The sequence below is a fragment of the Nerophis lumbriciformis genome, linkage group LG39 (genome assembly GCF_033978685.3).
Source record: "Nerophis lumbriciformis linkage group LG39, RoL_Nlum_v2.1, whole genome shotgun sequence".
Lineage (NCBI taxonomy): Eukaryota > Metazoa > Chordata > Actinopteri > Syngnathiformes > Syngnathidae > Nerophis > Nerophis lumbriciformis.
In genome coordinates this window covers 13,889,400-13,914,928 of record NC_084586.2, presented here as the reverse complement: position 1 = coordinate 13,914,928, position 25,529 = coordinate 13,889,400, and the positions used below count along the sequence as shown (strand labels likewise).

General features: G+C 34.2%; 1 protein-coding gene across 5 annotated transcripts in view; it reads left to right on the top strand.

Moving 5' to 3' along the window:
- usp54b (ubiquitin specific peptidase 54b) overlaps positions 1–25,529 on the top strand; it is a 198,303-nt gene that overhangs the window by 6,676 nt on the left and 166,098 nt on the right. The window lies entirely within an intron of this gene.

The following is a 25,529-nucleotide window of genomic DNA, read 5'->3' as shown; positions in this document are numbered from 1 at the left end:
AGTTAAAACTCTACTATGCAAAGCGAAAGCCATTTATCAACAACACCCAGAAACGCCGCCGGCTTCGCTGGGCCCGAGCTCATCTAAGATGGACTGATACAAAGTGGAAAAGTGTTCTGTGGTCTGACGACGTCCACATTTCAAATTGTTTTTGGAAGCTGTGGACGTCGTGTCCTCCGGAACAAAAAGGAAAAGAACCACCAAGATTGTTATAGGTGCAAAGTTGAAAAGCCAGCATGTGTGATGGTATGGGGGTGTATTAGTGCCCAAGACATGGGTAACTTACACATCTGTGAAGGCACTATTAGTGCTGAAAGGTACAAACAGGTTTTGGCGCAACATATATTGCCATCCAAGCAACGTTATCATGGACGCCCCTGCTTATTTCAGCAAAAACAATGCCAAGCCATGTGTTACAACAGCGTGGCTTCTTAGTAAAAGAGTGTGGGTACTAGACTGGCCTGCCTGTAGTCCAGACCTGTCTCCCATTGACAATGTGTGGCGCATTATGAAGCCTAAAATACCACAACGGACTGTTGAACAACTTAAGCTGTACATCAAGCAAGAATGGGAAAGAATTCCACCTGAAAAGCTTCAAAAATGTGTCTCCTCAGTTCCCAAATGTTTACTGAGTGTTGTTAAAAGGAAAGGCCATGTAACACAGTGGTAAAAATGCCCCTGTGACAACTTTTTTGCGATGTGTTGCTGCCATTAAATTCTAAGTTAATGATTATTTGCACAAAAAAAATGTGTTTAACATGAAATATCTTGTATTTGCAGTCTATTCAATTGAATATAAGTTGAAAAGGATTTGCAAATCATTGTATTCTGTTTTTATTTACCATTTACACAACTTGCCAACTTCACTGTTTTGTTTTTTTTAACACTTGTGGATAGTGCACCTACTTTGTCACGTTTCATGTGTCAGGTAAATCGCGATGAATGGGGCCGTATGAGTCCTCTTCTTACCGCACCTCTTCCCGGAGACACACACACTTTGTCAGCCACACACACACACACACACACACACACACACACACACACACACACACACACACACACACACACACACACACACACACACACACACACACACACACACGGCTCATTAGCATTAAAGCTGCGTACACACAAAATGGCGCGTTCCCGGCGGGGGGCCGACTAAAAACACTTTGGAACTGTTTTAAAGCCCAGCATCAGGGCGGGATTTTTGGACATCACGCTCCCAGAAACACTGCATTACATTTGGGGTGTACAGCAAGTCGTACATATTCATCAGGACCAGCGCTGCAGATTTAAAAATGCTGTCTGAAGCCAACGTGCAGCTTTAGAAGTCTGCATTAGAGATCAACTGGATGTCTTCCAGTAGTTTTTCTTTTTTTTTACACAAATGTGTGTTTGTTGCTGCTGTGTCTCGTGTGTGGGGTGGAGAAGTTGTATCCCCTAAAAATATTGTAGCTTTGGGAGCGATAGACAAGACATACTTGATTTGCTCTGACTGCACTGCAAAAAGTCAGTGTTCAAAAACAAAGAAAAAAAATACACAAATTAGGGGTATTTTATTTGAACTAATCAAAATTATCTGCCAATAGAACAATAAAATTCGGCTTGTCAAGACTTTCCAAAAACAAGTCAAATTAGCTAACCTCAATGAACCCAAAATATCTTAAAATTAGTATATTCTCACTAATAACAAGTGCACTTTTCTTGGTAGAAAAATGTGATGAATATTTAACGGACCACAATGGAAACAAACCTTTTGGCTTTTTGTGCCATCCATTACATGGATTCAATTCTTTAAGATGTAAAATAAACTTCTCAATCAATCAATCCATCATTATTATATCACGGTGTAGTGACATTTTTTAACCAAGTTTTATCTATTTTTAAATAAACATCCGATACAAGGAATTAGGGTTGTACAGAATACTGGTACTCGTATAGTATCGCGGTACTAATGAGTCAAAAACGGTACTATACTGCACTGCAAAAAGTCAGTGTTAAAAAGCAAGGGAAAAAAAGTAAAAAAAATGAGGGGTATTTTATTTGAACTAAGCAAAATTATCTGCCAATAAAACAAGAAAATGTGGTTTGTTAAGACTTTCCAAAACAAGTAAAATTAGCTAACCTCAATGAACCCCAAAATATCTTAAAATAAGTATATTCTCACTAATAACAAGTGTACTTTTCTTGGTAGAAAAATGTGATGAATATTTAATGGACCACAATGGAAACAAGCCTTTTGGCTTTTTGTGCCATCCATTACATGGATTCAATTCTTTAAGATGTCAATAAACTTCTCAATCAATCAATCAATCATTATTATATCACGGTGTAGTGAAATTTTTTAACCAAGTTTTATCTATTTTTAAATAAACATCCGATACAAGGAATTAGGGTTGTACAGAATACTGGTACTAGTATAGTATCGTGGTACTAATGAGTCAAAAACGGTACTATACTGCACTGCAAAAAGTCAGTGTTAAAAAACAAGGAAAAAAAAATTCAAAAATTAGGGGTATTTTATTTGAACTAAGCAAAATTATCTGCCAATAGAACAAGAAAACTTTCCAAAAACAAGTAAAATTAGCTAACCTCAATGAACCCAAAATATCTTAAAATTATTATATTCTCACTAATAACAAGTGCACTTTTCTTGGTAGAAAAATGTGATGAATATTTAACGGACCACAATGGAAACAAGCCTTTTGGCTTTTTGTGCCATCCATTACATGGATTCAATTCTTTAAGATGTCAATAAACTTCTCAATCAATCAATCAATCATTATTATATCACGGTATAGTGACATTTTTTAACCAAGTTTTATCTATTTTTAAATAAACATCCGATACAAGGAATTAGGGTTGTACAGAATACTGGTACTAGTATAGTATCGCGGTACTAATGAGTCAAAAAGGGTACTATACTGCACTGCAAAAAGTCAGTGATCAAAAACAAGAAAACAAATTACTAAAATTAGGGGTATTTTATTTGAACAAAGCAAAATTATCTGCCAATAGAACAAGAAAACTTTCCAAAACAAGTCAAATTAGCTAACCTCAATGAACCCAAAATATCTTAAAATTAGTATATTCTCACTAATAACAAGTGCACTTTTCTTGGTAGAAAAATGTGATGAATATTTAACGGACCACAATGGAAACAAGCCTTTTGGCTTTTTGTGCCATCCATTACATGGATTCAATTCTTTAAGATGTCAATAAACTTCTCAATCAATCAATCATTATTATATCACGGTGTAGTGACATTTTTTAACCAAGTTTTATCTATTTTTAAACAAACATCCGATATAAGGAATTAGGGTTGTACAGAATACTGATACTAGTATAGTATCGCGGTACTAATGAGTCAAAAACGGTACTATACTGCACTGCAAAAAGTCAGTGTTCAAAAACAAGAAAAAAAATTACTAAAATTAGGGGTATTTTATTTGAACTAAGCAAAATTATCTGCCAATAGAACAAGAAAACTTTCCAAAAACAAGTCAAATTAGCAAACCTCAATGAACCCAAAATATCTTAAAATAAGTATATTCTCACGAATAACAAGTGCACTTTTCTTGGTAGAAAAATGTGATGAATATTTAACGGACCACAATGGAAACAAGCCTTTTGGCTTTTTGTGCCATCCATTACATGGATTCAATTCTTTAAGATGTCAATAAACTTCTCAATCAATCAATCAATCATTATTATATCACGGTGTAGTGAAATTTTTTAACAAAGTTTTATCTATTTTTAAATAAACATCCGATACAAGGAATTAGGGTTGTACAGAATACTGGTACTCGTATAGTATCGCGGTACTAATGAGTCAAAAACGGTACTATACTGCACTGCAAAAAGTCAGTGTTCAAAAACAAAGAAAAAAAATACACAAATTAGGGGTATTTTATTTGAACTAAGCAAAATTATCTGCCAATAGAACAAGAAAACTTTCCAAAAACAAGTCAAATTAGCTCACCTCAATGAACCCCAAAATATCTTAAAATAAGTATATTCTCACTAATAACAAGTGCACTTTTCTTGGTAGAAAAATGTGATGAATATTTAACGGACCACAATGGAAACAAGCCTTTTGGCTTTTTGTGACATCCATTACATGGATTCAATTCTTTAAGATGTCAATAAACTTCTCAATCAATCAATCAATCATTATTATATCACAGTGTAGTGACATTTTTTAACCAAGTTTTATCTATTTTTAAATAAACATCCGATACAAGGAATTAGGGTTGTACAGAATACTGGTACTAGTATAGTATCGCAGTACTAATGAGTCAAAAACGGTACTATACTGCACTGCAAAAAGTCAGTGTTCAAAAACAATTTTAAAAAAAAATACAAAAATTAGGGGTATTTTATTTGAACTAAGCAAAATTATCTGCCAATAGAACAAGAAAACTTTCCAAAAACAAGTCAAATTAGCTAACCTCAATGAACCCAAAATATCTTAAAATTAGTATATTCTCACTAATAACAAGTGTACTTTTCTTGGTAGAAAAATGTGATGAATATTTGACGGACCACAATGGAAACAAGCCTTTTGGCTTTTTGTGCCATCCATTACATGGATTCAATTCTTTAAGATGTAAAATAAACTTCTCAATCAATCAATCATTATTATATCACGGTGTAGTGACATTTTTTAACCAAGTTTTATCTATTTTTAAATAAACATCCGATACAAGGAATTAGGGTTGTACAGAATACTGGTACTAGTATAGTATCGCGGTACTAATGAGTCAAAAACGGTACTATACTGCACTGCAAAAAGTCAGTGTTCAAAAACAAGAAAAAAAATTACTAAAATTAGGGGTATTTTATTTGAACTAAGCAAAATTATCTGCCAATAGAACAAGAAAACTTTCCAAAAACAAGTCAAATTAGCTAACCTCAATGAACCCGAAATATCTTAAAATTAGTATATTCTCACTAATAACAAGTGCACTTTTCTTGGTAGAAAAATGTGATGAATATTTAACGGACCACAATGGAAACAAGCCTTTTGGCTTTTTGTGCCATCCATTACATGGATTCAATTCTTTAAGATGTAAAATAAACTTCTCAATCAATCAATCATTATTATATCACGGTGTAGTGACATTTTTTAACCAAGTTTTATCTATTTTTAAATAAACATCCGATACAAGGAATTAGGGTTGTACAGAATACTGGTACTAGTATAGTATCGCGGTACTAATGAGTCAAAAACGGTACTATACTGCACTGCAAAAAGTCAGTGTTCAAAAACAAGAAAAAAAATTACTAAAATTAGGGGTATTTTATTTGAACTAAGCAAAATTATCTGCCAATAGAACAAGAAAACTTTCCAAAAACAAGTCAAATTAGCTAACCTCAATGAACCCGAAATATCTTAAAATTAGTATATTCTCACTAATAACAAGTGCACTTTTCTTGGTAGAAAAATGTGATGAATAATTAACAGACCACAATGGAAACAAGCCTTTTGGCTTTTTGTGCCATCCATTACATGGATTCAATTCTTTAAGATGTCAATAAACTTCTCAATCAATCAATCAATCATTATTATATCACGGTGTAGTGAAATTTTTTAACCAAGTTTTATCTATTTTTAAATAAACATCCGATACAAGGAATTAGGGTTGTACAGAATACTGGTACTAGTATAGTATCGTGGTACTAATGAGTCAAAAACGGTACTATACTGCACTGCAAAAAGTCAGTGTTCAAAAACAAGGAAAAAAAATTTCAAAAATTAGGGGTATTTTATTTGAACTAAGCAAAATTATCTGCCAATAGAACAAGAAAACTTTCCAAAAACAAGTAAAATTAGCTAACCTCAATGAACCCAAAATATCTTAAAATTATTATATTCTCACTAATAACAAGTGCACTTTTCTTGGTAGAAAAATGTGATGAATATTTAACGGACCACAATGGAAACAAGCCTTTTGGCTTTTTGTGCCATCCATTACATGGATTCAATTCTTTAAGATGTCAATAAACTTCTCAATCAATCAATCAATCATTATTATATCACGGTATAGTGACATTTTTTAACCAAGTTTTATCTATTTTTAAATAAACATCCGATACAAGGAATTAGGGTTGTACAGAATACTGGTACTAGTATAGTATCGCGGTACTAATGAGTCAAAAAGGGTACTATACTGCACTGCAAAAAGTCAGTGATCAAAAACAAGAAAACAAATTACTAAAATTAGGGGTATTTTATTTGAACAAAGCAAAATTATCTGCCAATAGAACAAGAAAACTTTCCAAAACAAGTCAAATTAGCTAACCTCAATGAACCCAAAATATCTTAAAATTAGTATATTCTCACTAATAACAAGTGCACTTTTCTTGGTAGAAAAATGTGATGAATATTTAACGGACCACAATGGAAACAAGCCTTTTGGCTTTTTGTGCCATCCATTACATGGATTCAATTCTTTAAGATGTCAATAAACTTCTCAATCAATCAATCATTATTATATCACGGTGTAGTGACATTTTTTAACCAAGTTTTATCTATTTTTAAACAAACATCCGATATAAGGAATTAGGGTTGTACAGAATACTGATACTAGTATAGTATCGCGGTACTAATGAGTCAAAAACGGTACTATACTGCACTGCAAAAAGTCAGTGTTCAAAAACAAGAAAAAAAATTACTAAAATTAGGGGTATTTTATTTGAACTAAGCAAAATTATCTGCCAATAGAACAAGAAAACTTTCCAAAAACAAGTCAAATTAGCAAACCTCAATGAACCCAAAATATCTTAAAATAAGTATATTCTCACGAATAACAAGTGCACTTTTCTTGGTAGAAAAATGTGATGAATATTTAACGGACCACAATGGAAACAAGCCTTTTGGCTTTTTGTGCCATCCATTACATGGATTCAATTCTTTAAGATGTCAATAAACTTCTCAATCAATCAATCAATCATTATTATATCACGGTGTAGTGAAATTTTTTAACAAAGTTTTATCTATTTTTAAATAAACATCCGATACAAGGAATTAGGGTTGTACAGAATACTGGTACTCGTATAGTATCGCGGTACTAATGAGTCAAAAACGGTACTATACTGCACTGCAAAAAGTCAGTGTTCAAAAACAAAGAAAAAAAATACACAAATTAGGGGTATTTTATTTGAACTAAGCAAAATTATCTGCCAATAGAACAAGAAAACTTTCCAAAAACAAGTCAAATTAGCTCACCTCAATGAACCCCAAAATATCTTAAAATAAGTATATTCTCACTAATAACAAGTGCACTTTTCTTGGTAGAAAAATGTGATGAATATTTAACGGACCACAATGGAAACAAGCCTTTTGGCTTTTTGTGACATCCATTACATGGATTCAATTCTTTAAGATGTCAATAAACTTCTCAATCAATCAATCAATCATTATTATATCACAGTGTAGTGACATTTTTTAACCAAGTTTTATCTATTTTTAAATAAACATCCGATACAAGGAATTAGGGTTGTACAGAATACTGGTACTAGTATAGTATCGCAGTACTAATGAGTCAAAAACGGTACTATACTGCACTGCAAAAAGTCAGTGTTCAAAAACAATTTTAAAAAAAAATACAAAAATTAGGGGTATTTTATTTGAACTAAGCAAAATTATCTGCCAATAGAACAAGAAAACTTTCCAAAAACAAGTCAAATTAGCTAACCTCAATGAACCCAAAATATCTTAAAATTAGTATATTCTCACTAATAACAAGTGCACTTTTCTTGGTAGAAAAATGTGATGAATATTTGACGGACCACAATGGAAACAAGCCTTTTGGCTTTTTGTGCCATCCATTACATGGATTCAATTCTTTAAGATGTAAAATAAACTTCTCAATCAATCAATCAATCAATCATTATTATATCACGGTGTAGTGACATTTTTTAACCAAGTTTTATCTATTTTTAAATAAACATCCGATACAAGGAATTAGGGTTGTACAGAATACTGGTACTAGTATAGTATCGCGGTACTAATGAGTCAAAAACGGTACTATACTGCACTGCAAAAAGTCAGTGTTCAAAAACAAGAAAAAAAATTACTAAAATTAGGGGTATTTTATTTGAACTAAGCAAAATTATCTGCCAATAGAACAAGAAAACTTTCCAAAAACAAGTCAAATTAGCTAACCTCAATGAACCCGAAATATCTTAAAATTAGTATATTCTCACTAATAACAAGTGCACTTTTCTTGGTAGAAAAATGTGATGAATATTTAACGGACCACAATGGAAACAAGCCTTTTGGCTTTTTGTGCCATCCATTACATGGATTCAATTCTTTAAGATGTAAAATAAACTTCTCAATCAATCAATCATTATTATATCACGGTGTAGTGACATTTTTTAACCAAGTTTTATCTATTTTTAAATAAACATCCGATACAAGGAATTAGGGTTGTACAGAATACTGGTACTAGTATAGTATCGCGGTACTAATGAGTCAAAAACGGTACTATACTGCACTGCAAAAAGTCAGTGTTCAAAAACAAGAAAAAAAATTACTAAAATTAGGGGTATTTTATTTGAACTAAGCAAAATTATCTGCCAATAGAACAAGAAAACTTTCCAAAAACAAGTCAAATTAGCTAACCTCAATGAACCCGAAATATCTTAAAATTAGTATATTCTCACTAATAACAAGTGCACTTTTCTTGGTAGAAAAATGTGATGAATAATTAACGGACCACAATGGAAACAAGCCTTTTGGCTTTTTGTGCCATCCATTACATGGATTCCATTTTTTAAGATGTCAATAAACTTCTCAATCAATCAATCAATCATTATTATATCACGGTGTAGTGACATTTTTTAACCAAGTTTTATCTATTTTTAAATAAACATCCGATACAAGGAATTAGGGTTGTACAGAATACTGGTACTAGTATAGTATCGCGGTACTAATGAGTCAAAAACGGTACTATACTGCACTGCAAAAAGTCAGTGTTCAAAAACAATAAAAAAAAAAAATACAAAAATTAGGGGTATTTTATTTGAACTAAGCAAAATTATCTGCCAATAGAACAAGAAAACTTTCCAAAAACAAGTCAAATTAGCTAACCTCAATGAACCCAAAATATCTTAAAATAAGTATATTCTCACTAATAACAAGTGCACTTTTCTTGGTAGAAAAATGTGATGAATATTTAACGGACCACAATGGAAACAAGCCTTTTGGCTTTTTGTGCCATCCATTACATGGATTCAATTCTTTAAGATGTCAATAAACTTCTCAATCAATCAATCAATCATTATTATATCACGGTGTAGTGACATTTTTTAACCAAGTTTTATCTATTTTTAAATAAACATCCGATACAAGGAATTAGGGTTGTACAGAATACTGGTACTCGTATAGTATCGCGGTACTAATGAGTCAAAAACGGTACTATACTGCACTGCAAAAAGTCAGTGTTCAAAAACAAGGGAAAAAAAGTACAAAAATTAGGGGTAATTTATTTGAACTAAGCAAAATAATCTGCCAATAGAACAAGAAAATTTGGCTTGTCCAGACTTTCCAAAACAAGTAAAATTAGCTAACCTCAATGAACCCCAAAATATCTTAAAATTAGTATATTCTCACTAATAACAAGTGCACTTTTCTTGGAAGAAAAATGTGATGAATATTTAACGGACCAGAATGGAAACAAGCCTTTTGGCTTTTTGTGCCATCCATTACATGGATTTAATTCTTTAAGATGTCAATAAACTTCTCATTCAATCAATCAATCATTATTATATCACGGTGTAGTGAAATTTTTTAACCAAGTTTTATCTATTTTTAAATAAACACCCGATACAAGGAATTAGGGTTGTACAGAATACTGGTACTAGTATAGTATCGCGGTACTAATGAGTCAAAAACGGTACTATACTGCACTGCAAAAAGTCAGTGTTCAAATACAAGAAAAAAAATTACTAAAATTAGGGGTATTTTATTTGAACTAAGCAAAATTATCTGCCAATAGAACAAGACAACTTTCCAAAAACAAGTCAAATTAGCTAACCTCAATGAACCCAAAATATCTTAAAATAAGTATATTCTCACTAATAACAAGTGCACTTTTCTTGGTAGAAAAATGTGATGAATATTTAACGGACCACAATGGAAACAAGCCTTTTGGCTTTTTGTGCCATCCATTACATGGATTCAATTCTTTAAGATGTCAATAAACTTCTCAATCAATCAATCAATCATTATTATATCACGGTGTAGTGACATTTTTTAACCAAGTTTGATCAATTTTTAAATAAACATCCGATACAAGGAATTAGGGTTGTACAGAATACTGGTACTAGTATAGTATCGCGGTACTAATGAGTCAAAAACGGTACTATACTGCACTGCAAAAAGTCAGTGTTCAAAAACAAAGAAAAAAAATACACAAATTAGGGGTATTTTATTTGAACTAAGCAAAATAGAACAAGAAAACTTTCCAAAAAAAAGTCAAATTAGCTAACCTCAATGAACCCAAAATACCTTAAAATAAGTATATTCTCACTAATAACAAGTGCACTTTTCTTGGTAGAAAAATGTGATGAATATTTAACGGACCACAATGGAAACAAGCCTTTTGGCTTTTTGTGCCATCCATTACATGGATTCAATTCTTTAAGATGTCAATAAACTTCTCAATCAATCAATCAATCAATCAATCAATCAATCAATCAATCATTATTATATCACGGTGTAGTGACATTTTTTAACCAAGTTTTATCTATTTTTAAACACTCAATACAAAGAATTAGGGTTGTACAGAATACTGGTACTCGTATAGTATCGCGGTACTAATGAGTCAAAAACGGTACTATACTGCACTGCAAAAAGTCAGTGTTCAAAAACAAGGAAAAAAAAGTACAAAAATTAGGGGTAATTTATTTGAACTAAGCAAAATTATCTGCCAATAGAACAAGAAAACTTTCCAAAAACAAGTCAAATTAGCTAACCTCAATGAACCCCAAAATATCTTAAAATAAGTATTCTCACTAATAACACGTGCACTTTTCTTGGTAGAAAAATGTGATGAATATTTAACGGACCACAATGGAAACAAGCCTTTTGGCTTTTTGTGCCATCCATTACATGGATTCAATTCTTTAAGATGTCAATAAACTTCTCAATCAATCAATCATTATTATATCACGGTGTAGTGACATTTTTTAACCAAGTTTTATCTATTTTCAAATAAACATCCGATACAAGGAATTAGGGTTGTACAGAATACTGGTACTAGTATAGTATCGCGGTACTAATGAGTCAAAAACGGTACTATAATGCACTGCAAAAAGTCAGTGTTCAAAAACAAAGAAAAAAAATACACAAATTAGGGGTATTTTATTTGAACTAAGCAAAATTATCTGCCAATAGAACAAGAAAATTTGGCTTGTCAAGACTTTCCAAAACAAGTAAAATTAGCTAACCTCAATGAAGCCAAAAAATACCTTAAAATAAGTATATTCTCACTAATAACAAGTGCACTTTTCTTGGTAGAAAAATGTGATGAATATTTAACGGACCACAATGGAAACAAGCCTTTTGGCTTTTTGTGCCATCCATTACATGGATTCAATTCTTTAAGATGTCAATAAACTTCTCAATCAATCAATCATTATTATATCACAGTGTAGTGACATTTTTTAACCAAGTTTTATCTATTTTTAAATAAACATCCGATACAAGGAATTAGGGTTGTACAGAATACTGGTACTAGTATAGATTCGCGGTACTAATGAGTCAAAAACGGTACTATACTGCACTGCAAAAAGTCAGTGTTCAAAAACAAGGGGAAAAAAAATACAAAAATTAGGGGTATTTTATTTGAACTAAGCAAATTTATCTGCCAATAGAACAAAAAAACTTTCCAAAAACAAGTCAAATTTGCTAGTCTCAATGAACCCAAAATATCTTAAAATAAGTATATTCTCACTAATAACAAGTGTACTTTTCTTGGTAGAAAAATGTGATGAATATTTAACGGACCACAATGGAAACAAGCCTTTTGGCTTTTTGTGCCATCCATTACATGGATTCAATTCTTTAAGATGTCAATAAACTTCTCAATCAATCAATCAATCATTATTATATCACGGTGTAGTGACATTTTTTAACCAAGTTTGATCTATTTTTAAATAAACATCCGATACAAGGAATTAGGGTTGTACAGAATACTGGTACTAGTATAGTATCGCGGTACTAATGAGTCAAAAACGGTACTATACTGCACTACAAAAAGTCAGTGTTCAAAAACAAAGGGAAAAAAGTACAAAAATTAGGGGTATTTTGTTTGAACTAAGCAAAATTATCTGCCAATAGAACAAGAAAACTTTCCAAAAACAAGTAAAATTAGCTAACCTCAATGACCCCAAAATATCTTAAAATAAGTATATTCTCACTAATAACAAGTGCACTTTTCTTGGTAGAAAAATGTGATGAATATTTAATGGACCACAATGGAAACAAGCCTTTTGGCTTTTTGTGCCATCCATTACATGGATTCAATTCTTTAAGATGTCAATAAACTTCTCGATCAATCAATCAATCATTATTATATCACGGTGTAGTGAAATTTTTTAACCAAGTTTTATCTATTTTCAAATAAACATCCGATACAAGGAATTAGGGTTGTACAGAATACTGGTACTAGTATAGCATCGCGGTACTAATGAGTCAAAAACGGTACTATACTGCACTGCAAAAAGTCAGTGTTCAAAAGCAAGTAAAAAAAAGTAAAAAAATTAGGGGTATTTTATTTGAACTAAGCAAAATTATCTGCCAATAGAACAAGAAAATTTGGCTTGTCCAGACTTTCCAAAACAAGTCAAATTAGCTAACCTCAATGAAGCCAAAAAATACCTTAAAATTAGTATATTCTCACTAATAACAAGTGCACTTTTCTTGGTAGAAAAATGTGATGAATATTTAACGGACCACAATGGAAACAAGCCTTTTGGCTTTTTGTGCCATCCATTACATGGATTCAATTCTTTAAGATGTAAAATAAACTTCTCAATCAATCAATCAATCAATCATTATTATATCACGGTGTAGTGACATTTTTTAACCAAGTTTTATCTATTTTTAAATAAACATCCGATACAAGGAATTAGGGTTGTACAGAATACTGGTACTAGTATAGTATCGCGGTACTAATGAGTCAAAAACGGTACTATACTGCACTGCAAAAAGTCAGTGTTCAAAAACAAGAAAAAAAATTACTAAAATTAGGGGTATTTTATTTGAACTAAGCAAAATTATCTGCCAATAGAACAAGAAAACTTTCCAAAAACAAGTCAAATTAGCTAACCTCAATGAACCCAAAATATCTTAAAATTAGTATATTCTCACTAATAACAAGTGCACTTTTCTTGGTAGAAAAATGTGATGAATATTTAACGGACCACAATGGAAACAAGCCTTTTGGCTTTTTGTGCCATCCATTACATGGATTCAATTCTTTAAGATGTCAATAAACTTCTCAATCAATCAATCAATCATTATTATATCACGGTGTAGTGACATTTTTTTAACCAAGTTTTATCTATTTTTAAATAAACACCCGATACAAGGAATTAGGGTTGTACAGAATACTGGTACTAGTATAGTATCGCGGTACTAATGAGTCAAAAACGGTACTATACTGCACTGCAAAAAGTCAGTGTTCAAAAACAAGGAAAAAAAATACAAAAATTAGGGGTATTTTATTTAAACTAAGCAAAATTATCTGCCAATAGAACAAGAAAATTTGGCTTGTGAAGACTTTCCAAAACAAGTAAAATTAGCTAACCTCAATGAAGCCAAAAAAATACCTTCAAATTAGTATATTCTCACTAATAACAAGTGCACTTTTCTTGGTAGAAAAATGTGATGAATATTTAACGGACCACAATGGAAACAAGCCTTTTGCCTTTTTGTGCCATCCATTACATGGATTCAATTCTTTAAGATGTCAATAAACTTCTCAATCAATCAATCAATCATTATTATATCACAGTGTAGTGACATTTTTTAACAAAGTTTTATCTATTTTTAAATAAACATCCGATACAAGGAATTAGGGTTGTACAGAATACTGGTACTCGTATAGTATCGCGATACTAATGAGTCAAAAACGGTACTATACTGCACTGCAAAAAGTCAGTGTTCAAAAGCAAGGGAAAAAAAGTAAAAAAATTAGGGGTATTTTATTTGAACTAAGCAAAATTATCTGCCAATAGAACAAGAAAATTGGGCTTGTCCAGACTTTCCAAAAACAAGTAAAATTAGCTAACCTCAATGAAGCCAAAAAATACCTTCAAATAAGTATATTCTCACTAATAACAAGTGCACTTTTCTTGGTAGAAAAAAAAGAGACCTTTTTGCTCAATATGTTGAAAAATATTCTTAAATGAAGTAAATGCTAGTGCCATTATCTTGACATAATGATATGCGCTCGGTATTACATTTCTTGAAACCAGCAAACTTATACTAATAACTCATTTATTGTTCTTAATGGAAAGGCAACAAGGCAACGGCTTGTTACTCTCGGGGTCTACGAGCCGTCTAAAATGCATCTTTCCATCGATAGCATGACATCATCACGCCAAGTGGCGTGCTCTTTCAGTCAATTAGTGCACATATATACAGTCCGGCCCCCGGCCAAAATGTTTTTAATTGTAATTTTGAATAATTTATCTGAATGTGCATGAACCTTATCTGTTCAAAATTGTTAGAAATGTTAAATGTTTAAATATCAACTGTCAGTTTACTGTACTGTGCCAACTGTACTACTATATGAGTACACATTTTCTATTGTTTCATTGAAAATAAAACAGCAAAGTCCATTTGGCTGTCATCTGTTTTAATTGAGACACAATTGTGTCAAAATCATGATTTTTTTTTTTTCATGCTTGAAATAAGAAATTATTACTTTAAAAAAAGTAGTTTTATACTTGTGAGTGTTGATGACACAGCTTTGCAACAGTTGATATTCTAGTTTCAAGCATGTTTTACTCAATATAGGTCATCAAATCTCAGCAACAAGCTGTAATATCTTACTGAGATCATTTAGGACCGATACCCTTAAAACAAGTTGTGGAGGTCTTGCTCCTCCGGGTTCTCTGGACCACCAATGACGGACATGACAGCCGTGTTCATCTTTGCGAACAATGATTTATTTTGCTATAAGTTGAGCTTTTTAGTTCAAGTTTCTCTCGCTCGTTCTCCACCATCAACAACCTCCTCTCCTTCCCGACTGCTGCCTTTAACAGAGCGACAGGTGATCAGACAAACACTCACAGCTGTGTCATCTCCGCACCTGTCACTAATCTCGAAGCCGATCCTGACACACCCCGCTTCGCTGCAGGTCCGCAGGCCACGCCCCCCCCCCACACAAGTAAAACACTAACATAAAATCTGCTTAGTGAGAAGAATTATCTTATCAGACAGAAAATAAGAAAATATCACCCTTATTTGAGATATTTCATCTTACTTAGATTTCAGTTTTTGCAGTGTGCTGACACTTCTGTCCGCAGTGAAAAAAACGCTTGAAGGACGACGACGGGCAAAAAAAAAAAAACACTTTAAAAGGTACAAATAGGGCACCTGAGCGGTTTTACGAGCGTCTTTCAGCGTTAGCATAATGGCTTTGTGAATTTACAGTATGTTTTTACAGCCTGTGTGGATGTAATCAGCCCATTAAATGACTGCTATCTGTGCTCATTGTTTTGATGTAGTGGAGGCCCCACTGTGGCCCCTTAAAAACCAGGGAATTGTCTTTTTTTTTTTTTTTTTACTTCGCGTTTACAGGACTTTTATTTTTATTTAGTATTCTCGGGTCCTGATGCTGTGGCCTTGTGCTTTTACGAGGCTTATGTCATGTCACGATGAACGGAATTAGCAAACAACAGCACGGCTGGGCACCTGGGAGGTCTCATAATACTGACAAATGGGGGACATTTTGACACATTTTGTACATTAAAAGATTCAAAGTACAAAACCAGTGGTTTTGGCACGTTGTGTAAATGGTAGATAAAAACAGAATACAATTGAATAGACTGCAAAGACAAGATATTTCATGTTCACACTGAGAAACTTTTTTGTTGTTGTTGCAAATAATCATGAACTTAGAATTGAATGGCAGCAAAACATTGCAAAAAAGTTGTCACGGGGGCATTTTTACCACTGTGTTACATGGCCTTTCCTTTTAACAACACTCAGTAAACGTTTGGGAACCAAATTTTGAAGCTTTTCCGGTGGTTTTGGGTTTTTCAGAGCTGGTTTCCCTGCCAATAATTTTCCTTAGTTCAAGTAAAATACCCCTCATTTTTGTATTTTTGTATTTGTCCCTTTGGGACAGAGGACCCTATTGTATTTCGTGTGTTTTATTATTATTATTCCGCCGCCTCTTTGAGCTGTAATTTGACCCCCGTAACATGCTTCAAAACTCACCATATTTGACACACACATCAGTACTGGCGAAAATGGCCATCTAATTAAAAAAAAAAAAAAAAAAAAAAAAAAACTCAAAATTGCGCTCTAGCGCCCCCTAGGAAAAAACACAGACAAAACTGCTTGTAACTTCCGGTAGGATTGCCGTAGAGACATGAAAAAAAAACCTCTATGTAGGTCTGACTTAGACCTAGATTTCATACACTGACATCTTTCAGCAAAAATCTACAGGAAGTTTGCAATTCCCCCTTCTAAACAGCATTTTAGTAAAAACAGTCACTTTTGCCTCTTTGAGCTGTAATTTGACCCTCTTAACATGCTTCAAAACTCACCATATTTGACACACACATCAGGACTGGCAAAAATGGCCATCTAATAATAAATACAAAAATAAAAAAAAACTCAAAATTGCGCTCTAGCGCCCCCTAGGAAAAAACACAGACAAAACTGCTTGTAACTACCAGTAGGAATGTCGTAAAGACATGAAACAAAAACCTCTATGTAGGTCTGACTTAGACCTAGATTTCATACACTGACATCCTTCAGCAAAAATCAACAGGAAGTTGGCAATTCCCCCTTCAAAACAACATTTTAGTAAAAACAGTCACTTTTGCCTCTTTGAGCTGTAATTTGACCCCCTTAACATGCTTCAAAACTCACCAAACTGGACACACACATCAGGACTGGCAGAAATTGCGATCTAATAAAAAAAAACAACCCCAAAACTAAAACCAACCCCAAAACTCCAAATTGCGCTCTAGCGCCCCCGAGGAAGAAAACACAGACACAACTGCTCCTAGGAAGAAAACTCAGACAAAACTGCCTGTATCTTCCAGTAGGAATGTCGTAGAGACATGAAACAAAAACCTACATGTAGGTCTCACTAAGACATACCTTTCATAGATTGACAACCCCCAGCAAAAATCAACAGGAAGTTTGCAATTCCCCCTTCAAAACAAAAGTTTTGTAAAAACCGGTCACCTTTTTTCAAACATTATCTCCTCTGAGCGCGTTTGTCGTGTCGGCTTCAAACTAGCACAAGAGAGAGATTGAACCCTTCTGATTAAAAGTTGACCAAAGAGTTTTAATTACTGTTTCGGTTTGGATTTTATGTGTCGTCAATGTCGGTCCCGTCCATCGCTGCTTGCAGCTTTAATTGTATTTGTCCCTTTGGGACAGAGGACCCTATTGTATTTCGTGTGTTTTATTATTATTATTCCGCCGCCTCTTTGAGCTGTAATTTGACCCCCGTAACATGCTTCAAAACTCACCATATTTGACACACACATCAGGACTGGCAAAAATGGCCATCTAATAATAAATTAAAAAAAAACCAAAACTCAAAATTGCGCTCTAGCGCCCCCTAGGAAAAAACACAGACAAAACTGCTTGTAACTTCCGGTAGGATTGTCGTAGAGACATGAAACAAAAACCTCTATGTAGGTCTGACTTAGACCTAGATTTCATACACTGACATCCTTCAGCAAAAATCTACAGGAAGTTTGCAATTCCCCCTTCAAATCAAAATGTTAGTAAAAACAGTCACTTTTGCCTCTTTGAGCTGTAATTTGACCCCCTTAACATGCTTCAAAACTCACCAAACTGGACACACACATCAGGACTGGCAAAAATTGCGATCTAATAAAAAACCCAACCCCAAAACTCCAAATTGCGCTCTAGCGCCCCCTTGGAAGAAAACACAGACACAACTGCTCCGAGGAAGAAAACTCAGACAAAACTGCCTGTAACTCCAGTAGGAATGTCGGAGAGACATGAAACAAAAACATCTATGTAGGTCTCACTTAGATCTACATTTCATATATTGACAACCCCCAGCAAAAATCAACAGGAAGTTTGCAATTCCCCCTTCAAAACAAAAGTTTTGTAAAAACCGGTCACCTTTCTTCAAACATTATCTCCTCTGAGCGCGTTTGTTGTTTCGGCTTCAAACTAGCACAGGAGAGAGATTGAACCCTTCTGATTAAAAGTTGACCAAAAAGTTTTAATTAGTGCTCCGGTTTGGATTTTATGTGCCGTCAAAGTCGGTCCCGTCCATCGCTGCTTGCAGCTTTAATTTGACTTGTTTGTGAACACTGACCTTTTGCAGTGTGTCCTTTGCCTAACGTGTACCGCGTGGGGTTTCCAAAACACCCCGACGCATACCTGAGAGCGATTACAACACACTAGTGATGGGTCCGGCAACACCGATGCATCGGCGCATGCGTCGAGCTCATAGAGCAAAACCCTGTGTCGATGTGCGTACCGCTTTTAGAAAGTCACGTGACCGATCATGAGCTGTTTTGGTCACGTGACCGATACGCGAACTGTGTCGCACTGACGCCTCCTCTGTGCCCTGTGAGCGGGTCTTTTCTACAGCCGGAGAAATAATAACTAAGAGAAATCGTCTAAAATGTAATACGTCGGAAAAACTTTTTTTTTTTTTTTTTTTTTAATAGAAATGTGTAAAAAAATAAAATTAAAACAATTCCCAGTCCACAATCGTCCACAACACGTTCTTTTAGATTTCCATGTTATGATACATGTTCACATTATTTATTGACTGTATCTAAAAAAGATAAAAATATATTTTTTATTTAAATGAAGATATGAAATAATCCTAAATGAAATACAATGACTTGGTTTATATTATTGTATATACTAGGGCAGGGGTCACCAACGCGGGGCCCGCGGTCACCAGGTAGCCCGTAAGGACCAGATCAGTCGCCCGCTCGCCTGTTCTAAAAATAGCTCAAAGAGCAGCACTTACCAGTGAGCTGCCTCTATTTTTTAAATTTTATTTATTTACTAGCAAGCTGGTCTCGCTTTGCTCGACATTTTTAATTCTAAAAGAGACAAAACTCAAATAGAATTTGAAAATCCAAGAAAATATTTTAAAGACTTGGTCTTCACTTGGAATAAGCGGTAGAAAATGGATGGATGGATGGGTCTTCACTTGTTTAAATAAATTCATTTATTTTTTACTTTGCTTCTTATTACTTTTAGAAATACAATTTTAGAGAAAATATACAACCTTAAAAATGATTTTAGGATTTTTAAACAAATATACCTTTTTACCTTTTAAATTTCTTCCTCTTCTTTCCTGACAATTTAAATCAATGTTCAAGTAAATTTATTTATTTTTTATTGTAAAGAATAATACATATTTTAGCTTCTGGTTTTTCGACGAAGAATATTTGTGAAATATTTCTTCAAACTTACTATGATTAAAATTCAAAAAAATTATTCTGGCAAATCTAGAAAATCTGTAGAATTTAAATCTTATTTCAAAGTATTTTGAATTTCTTTTAAAATTGTTGTTCTGGAAAATCTAGAAGAAATACTGATTTGTCTTTGTTAGAAATATAGCTTGGTCCAATTTGTTAAATATTCTAACAAAGTGCAGATTGGATTTTAACCAATTTAAAACATGTCATCAAAATTCTCAAATTTATCTTAATCAGGAAAAATTACTAATGATGTTCCATAAATTCTTTTTTTAATTTTTTCAAAAAGATTCAAATTAGCTAGTTTTTCTCTTCTTTTTGTCGGTTGAATTTTGAATTTTAAAAAGTCGAAATTGAAGATAAACTATGTTTCAAAATTTTTATTTTTTTCGTGTTTTCTCCTCTTTTAAACCGTTCAATTAAGTGTTTTTTTCATCATTTATTCTCTACAAAAAACCTTCCGTAAAAGGGAAAAAAAATGTACGACGGAATGACAGACAGAGATACCCATTTTTTTTTTAATATATAAATGTATTTATTTAGCTATTCTTGTTTAAATCACACTTACGTGTAACTTACAAATGACAATATATTTATTTATTTAAGTGTGTATCAAACTGGTAGCCCTTCGCATTAATCAGTACCCAAGAAGTAGTTTTTGGTTTCAAAAAGGTTGGTGACCCCTGTACTAGAGCATAAAATCAGTGTCAGTTGAGTCGGTCCATAGGTTGCCTGTAGGGATTTTTAATGTCCAGCAGATGTCAGTATTTAGTGACACAGTATCGACACAGTATCAATACAGTTTTGCAATGTGTCGAAACGCTTCATGACGCCTCATCAACCCATCAATACAACACACCCGACCTCCCGCAACAAACGTGTCCGCGGCTCGACGTTCTCACGTTTGCCGACAATTTGAAAAGAGCGTCATGGCCCGATCGGCGAATGATTCACGGCGTCCGCACGCGCACGAGCTGTCAAAGGTGACTCGGCGACAGCACGAGCTAATTTTTCCCTGGGAGCGTCGTCACGTGCGACCGACACCCCCCTCCCCCCCGGGCTTGTGTCTCGTTTTATTCCCCCTCCCTCCCTCTCTTGTTGACATTTCATCTTTTAGTCGGAGATTAAGAGAGGTTGTGGTTTTAGGAAAGAGCAGATTAAACGATAGCAGAGGATGAGGAAAGGAGCGGATAAGGAACGCATGACCTTTACCACGCACGTTTCTTTGCTCCTCGATCAGACCTCCCACTACCGACTCCTCACATGGAAATAGGGGAGCTCTTTAGCGCCGCCCTAGTGGCTCCCTGGAGCTTTTTAAAAAATGTATGAAAATTAGAGATGTCCGATAATGGCTTTTTTGCCGATATCTGATATTCCGATATTGTCCAACTCTTAATTACCGATTCCGATACCAACCGATACCGATATATACAGTCGTGGAATTAACACATTATTATGCCTAATTTTGTTATGATGCCCCGCTGGATGCATTAAACAATGTAACAAGGTTTTCCAAAATAAATCAACTCAAGTTATGGAAAAAAAAAATGCCAACATGGCACTGCCATATTTATTATTGAAGTCACAAAGTGCATTATTTTTTTTAACATGCCTCAAAACAGCAGCTTCGAATTTGGGACATGCTCTCCCTGAGAGAGCATGAGGAGGTTGAGGTGGGCGGGGTTTGGGGGGGGGGGTAGCGGGAGGTGTATATTGTAGCGTCCCGGAAGAGTTAGTGCTGCAAGGGGTTGAAGGCTTTTAAAGTAATTTTGATAGGAGGCTAATATAGCTAATACAGACACTTACATCATGTGTTGCCTTGATTATAACACTTATATAAGGCTTTTAAAGTCATTTTGATAGTAGGTTATTATAGCTAACATAGACACTTACATCATGTGTTGCCTTCATTATAACACTTATATAAGGCTTTTAAAGTCATTTTGATAGTAGGTTATTTTAGCTAATATAGACACTTACATCATGTGTTGCCTTCATTATAACACTTATATAAGGCATTTAAAGTCATTTTGATAGTAGGCTAATATAGCTAATACAGACACTTACATCATGTGTTGCCTTGATTATAACACTTATATAAGGCTTTTAAAGTCATTTTGATAGTAGGTTATTATAGCTAACATAGACACTTACATCATGTGTTGCCTTCATTATAACACTTATATAAGGCTTTTAAAGTCATTTTGATAGTAGGTTATTTTAGCTAATATAGACACTTACATCATGTGTTGCCTTCATTATAACACTTATATAAGGCTTTTAAAGTAATTTTGATAGTAGGTTATTATAGCTAATTGTCACGGCTTGGTCTTGGGTGTGTGCTTTTCCGGGATGCAACGGAAAGTTGGCACGGGCGAGACGGGAATGAAGGTACATGATTTATTTATTAACTATAAATACAAAAAAAAGGATCAAACAAAAAGCGCGCACAGTGGCGGAGAATAAACTATGAACAATTAAACAAAACTTGCAAACTATGGCTTGAATAAAGAAAACTTACTTGGCATGGACAAAAAAGGAGCAGCGTGAACGATGGACATGAAAAAATGGACAGAGCATAAATGTGGTGAGGTCGTCAGAAAGACAAACTGAAAAACACTGAACTTAAATACTACAGACATGATTAACGAAAACAGGTGCGTGACTCAAGACGTGAAACAGGTGCGTGACGTGACAGGTGAAAACTAATGGGTTGCTATGGTGACAATCAAGAGTGCAAAATGAGTCCAAACGTGGAACAGGTGAAACTAATGGGGTAATCATGGAAACAAGACAAGGGAGTGAAAAGACAGAAACTAAAGAGTCCTATAACTAAACAAAACATGATTACACAGACATGACACTAATATAGACACTTACATCATGTGTTGCCTTCATTATAACACTTATATAAGGCTTTTAAAGTCATTTTGATAGTAGGTTATTGTAGCTAATATAGACACTTACATCATGTGTTGCCATCATTATAACACTTATATAAGGCTTTTAAAGTCATTTTGATAGTAGGTTATTATAGCTAATATAGACACTTACATCATGTGTTGCCATCATTATAACACTTATATAAGGCTTTTAAAGTCATTTTGATAGTAGGCTAATATAGCTAATATAGACACTTACATCATGTGTTGCCTTCATTATAACACTTATATAAGGCTTTTAAAGTCATTTTGATAGTAGGTTATTATAGCTAATATAGACACTTACATCATGTGTTGCCATCATTATAACACTTATATAAGGCTTTTAAAGTCATTTTGATAGTAGGCTAATATAGCTAATATAGGCACTTACATCATGTGTTGCCTTCATTATAACACTTATATAAGGCTTTTAAAGTCATTTTGATAGTAGGTTATTTTAGCTAATATAGACACTTACATCATGTGTTGCCTTCATTATAACACTTATATAAGGCTTTTAAAGTCATTTTGATAGTAGGCTAATATAGCTAATACAGACACTTACATCATGTGTTGCCTTGATTATAACACTTATATAAGGCTTTTAAAGTCATTTTGATAGTAGGTTATTATAGCTAACATAGACACTTACATCATGTGTTGCCTTCATTATAACACTTATATAAGGCTTTTAAAGTAATTTTGATAGTAGGTTATTTTAGCTAATATAGACACTTACATCATGTGTTGCCTTCATTATAACACTTATATAAGGCTTTTAAAGTCATTTTGATAGTAGGTTATTATAGGTAATTGTCACGGCTTGGTCTTGGGTGTGTGCTTTTCCGGGATGCAACGGAAAGTTGGCACGGGCGAGACGGGAATGAAGGTACATGATTTATTTATTAACTATAAATACAAAAAAAAGGATCAAACAAAAAGCGCGCACAGTGGCGGAGAATAAACTATGAACAATTAAACAAAACTTGCAAACTATGGCTTGAATAAAGAAAACTTACTTGGCATGGACAAAAAAGGAGCAGCGTGAACGATGGACATGAAAAAATGGACAGAGCATAAATGTGGTGAGGTCGTCAGAAAGACAAACTGAAAAACACTGAACTTAAATACTACAGACATGATTAACGAAAACAGGTGCGTGACTCAAGACGTGAAACAGGTGCGTGACGTGACAGGTGAAAACTAATGGGTTGCTATGGTGACAATCAAGAGTGCAAAATGAGTCCAAACGTGGAACAGGTGAAACTAATGGGGTAATCATGGAAACAAGACAAGGGAGTGAAAAGACAGAAACTAAAGAGTCCTATAACTAAACAAAACATGATTACACAGACATGACACTAATATAGACACTTACATCATGTGTTGCCTTCATTATAACACTTATATAAGGCTTTTAAAGTCATTTTGATAGTAGGTTATTATAGCTAATATAGACACTTACATCATGTGTTGCCATCATTATAACACTTATATAAGGCTTTTAAAGTCATTTTGATAGTAGGTTATTATAGCTAATATAGACACTTACATCATGTGTTGCCATCATTATAACACTTATATAAGGCTTTTAAAGTCATTTTGATAGTAGGCTAATATAGCAAATATAGACACTTACATCATGTGTTGCCTTCATTATAACACTTATATAAGGCTTTTAAAGTCATTTTGATAGTAGGCTAATATAGCCAATACAGACACTTACATCATGTGTTGCCTTCATTCTAAGGCTTTACGTTTTTTGCAGCTCCAGACAGATTTTTTTGTTGTTGTATTTTTGGTCCAGTACGGCTCTTGTTAACATTTTGGGTTGCCGACCCCTGCTTTACGGTACGTGACCTTGACGAATGCACAGAGAAGAAGAATCTGCACGTGTAGGATAGAAGAGGATGGAAGAGAGAAGGGAGGATGAAACCCTCTCCATTGTCAACAAAGGGGGGCTATTTGAAGTTACACATAACCCACTTACAGGGGAACAAACTGTGAGGTCACGCGATCTTTCCGCAAGTTGTCTCGCTGCAGTCAGACACATCTTAGAACTGTCTGCAAGACTTTTGTGTTTACAATAAATGAATAATCAATTATTGAATGTTTACTAATCAATTTTGCAATCACCCATGTCCAAATTGCAGTGCATTTAAACCTCGATTATTTCCGCCACCTCTAGGTTTGAAGGTGTCACATTAGTGTTGGTCTTGACACCAGAATGCAGAGGCGGCAGGCAAAGTGCAGGTGAAATGTATTTACTAACAAGATATAGTAGGGGTATTGTTCAGTTTCTTCACAATAAGAAGGGGTAATATAATCTTAGAAGGAGAAATATAATCTGAGAGAAAAATGTAGTTCAAAACATTTGTGCGCACGTACAACACTTAAGACCTTCAGTATATCGGTATGTGGAATTAAATGATGGAATGGATTAAGCAAAGATGATGATCCACTTCAAGAAACTCTTCAAACTTAAAGTGTTTACAAAGTACAAAGAAGAAGAACCACGATGAACATTCTGAATTTATTTTTATCATACGGCCCTACACGTGGCACGTGATCTGCGTTGTGCAAAAAAATAAGTGCTGTCTTTGATTTTGAGGGTAACGTGTTTAGCGGCTTCAGCGGTCGCGGAGGCAAAAACTCGGACATGGGAGGAGTTCGGCGAGGCCATGGAAAACGACTTCCGGGCGGCTTCGAAGCGATTCTGGACCACCATCCGCCGCCTCAGGAAGGGTAAGCAGTGCACTGTCAACACCATGTATGGTGCGGATGGAGTCTGCTGGCCTCGACTGCGGATGTTGTGGATCGGTGGAGGGAATACTTCGAAGACCTCCTCAATCCCACCGACACATCTTCCTATGAGGAAGCAGGGCCTGGGGAGTCTGTGGTGGGCTCTTCTAT